Source organism: Panthera pardus, unplaced genomic scaffold, assembly GCF_024362965.1.
Source record: "Panthera pardus isolate Hobbes unplaced genomic scaffold, ASM2436296v1 HiC_scaffold_20, whole genome shotgun sequence".
NCBI lineage: Eukaryota > Metazoa > Chordata > Mammalia > Carnivora > Felidae > Panthera > Panthera pardus.
Window position 1 is genome coordinate 59,982,972 of NW_026526766.1, and position 2,843 is coordinate 59,985,814.

Here is a 2,843-nt window from a genome sequence, read left to right on the forward strand (position 1 = left end):
ATCCATAATAGTTGATAGGAGGTTACATTCATGGTAATCTCTCTGAGACCCAGGCCAAAAAGCTCCAACATTCTGAAATGTGGCCTCCATGCAGCTGGCGAAGAATGAACTAAACGGTCAAGTCCAGCCCACAGGGTACAGCTTTATTTCAAGGGGCCAGGGGAGTGAATGCCTCCATGTGCCCAGAAGTAGAGGAGAAATGGATGTTGGTAAACATTAATAATGTACCACAATTTCCCATGGCACTAAAAATTATTTCCACACCAAGATATGACAAAAGAATTGAAACAATGTACTCCGTGAGCCAGAGATTTTACCCAGAAAAGGTGGGAGAACTGCCAATTCCATCCACACTCACATCTCCTATATTCTCTTTTACACCTAACAGAGAGCCAAAATTCAGGGTAACCCAGGGGCATCTAAGTGGCAACTCAATTTGACTTTTAAAAGTCTCCTAACTGCCTAGAAATCACCTCTTTTACACTTGCTATGCATGCCATCAAATACCTACTCACTCATTCAGTAGCTGTCCCCTATGCGCAGATGTTGAAGAAAGCCATGGGGGGGGGGGGTCTGCACTCAAGAGGTCTAAACAAGGTGCTATGGGAACAAGAGTTTTTCCTAAAGAGGTCTTAAACTTTAACCTAACCACTTTTTTTCTACTTTTGTGATATACATCTGGGTCCCACCTTGCCAACTCTACAGCTTACCAGCTCCATGGCCATAGGCAAATCCCTTCACCTTTCTGAGGCTCAGTTTCCTCACCTGTAAAACGGGAATAATAAGGCTTACCTCCCAAGATTGTGGTGAGAACAAGAATGAGATCATGTCTATGGAAATGCTTTGTAAACTGTAAAGTTTTGTGTCAGTCCAAGTTATCACCACCATCACCATCATCATGGCTGTCTTGCACTGTCTAGAAGGGGAGCCCCAGGGTTGAGGAAGGCCCAGAGGAGAGAGGGGCTCCCAGCCTGACCCTAGACTCCACTGGAGGCAGGGCCTCTCTCTAATTAACTCGTCCTGGCAAAAGTTCCTTGCTGGACATGTTTGCCTACCGGGGAAGAGCCAGGTGAAGCTTCCAGGGGCCGCCCACTGGCCCTGACACACGGGGGAGGAAGGATGACTCACCAGCCCTGTAACAGCCTCGCTGACAGGTCTTTTGGCCCAACCCCTGGCACAGACGGTAGAGGGCTGGCAAGGGTGCAGCAGGGCCATCAGGTTTTCAAGAAGAGGGAGAACCAGAGGAAGATGAAAAGAGGGAGGGGAAGAAAAAGGAGAGATAAAGGAAAAGGCACAAAAAGGCAAAAGGAAGAAATGAAGAAAAGGAAAGCAGAACGTGGTTACCAGGGGCTGGGGGGAGGAGGAAATAAGGAGTTGTTATTCGATGGATATTTTGCAAGGTGAAAAAAAAAATTCTGGAGATAGTTGCAAAACAGTGTGAACGTGCTTAACATCACCATACACTTAAGATGGTAAATTTTATATTGTTTTTACCATAATTAAAAACAGACCGTAGAAAATTATTTTTTAAAGTGAAGAAATGATAAGGGGGAGGAAGGAGGGAGACGGGGGAGGAGCGAGGAAGCGATGGAGGAAGGGAGAGAAGGATGTAGAGAGGGAGGCAAGAGGGAAAAGGAAGGAAGAAGGATAGAGAGGTGAAGGAAAAAAGGAGGGAGGGATGAAAGGGAACGCCTCACAGTGGACTAGCTAGCAGCACACCCCGCCGGCTTTCCTCCAGTCAGCCCTGGGCGCAGGGAAGGGGGCTTGGGCGCCGGGCTGAGCGTGACGTCATCGCGCCGTGCCGCCTCCCGCGTCCCGGCGTTGTGCAACCGCGTGGCGTGGTACCTAGCCGCACCGGCGGGTCCCGCTCTCCTTGGGTGGCTGCGAGTCCCTTGGCCTTTGGCTTTCTGCCCGGCCAGCCCCGGTGGCGGCAGGAAGGCGATAATTGCCCAGAGACGCAGCACTTATCTGGCCCGGTTGTGCAAGGCGCGCAGGAGGGAGGGCCCCGGGCAGCGGCTCTCACGCCTCAGCGGCTAGGCATGCGCGCGGGGGCGACGAGCGAACGGTGGTCTCGGAGCGGTTGTGGGGCGGGGGGTGGGGGGGCACTCCAGGATTTCCCGCTGGAGCGGCCGCCTCCCTACTCGGGGAAGAAAGGCGAGCGTGATCGCATGCTCGTCGTTGGAGAAGGGGAGGACCTGGGTTCCCAACCTGGCCCTGCACCTGCCAAGAGGCATGAAGTCGGACAAGTCACTTGCTTCTGGGCCCCAGGCTCCTCTGTGCACTAGAAGTAAAATTACTACCTCTCCTGGTGGTTGTGAGGATTAGAAATAATGCAAGTGAGGCCTAGAGCAGTGCCAGCACACATTAGGCACACACTGAATGGTGGCCATTAATTATTTCTCCTGTCACCCACTCCAGGAGCTCACGCTAAAATTCTACGTGCTAGGCTCTCCCTCCTGGCCCACAGCCTGCCAATCAAGACCTGGGTTCAAATTTTATCTGTCACTGACTTGCTGGACCTTAGGAAATTTGTCTTCCCTCTCTGGTCTTCATTTTCCTCTTCCAAAATTGTATGATGAAGGTTCCCACCCCAGTAATCTGTTGGGAGGTTTAAATGAGGTAATCTTTGAGAAAATGTGAGGCACAGATCTGTATCAGATTCTGCCAACCGTTGTCTTTGAAAAATTCCTTTCCCTTGGTTTCCATGACAACAGGCACTCAAGGTTTTCTTCCTACCTCTGGCTATTTCTTCCTAGTGTCTCTGTCCTCCCTTACACACCCCTTACAAGTTGATGTGCCTTGAGGTTCTGTCTTAGACATTCCTTGGTGAGGGGTGACTTCAC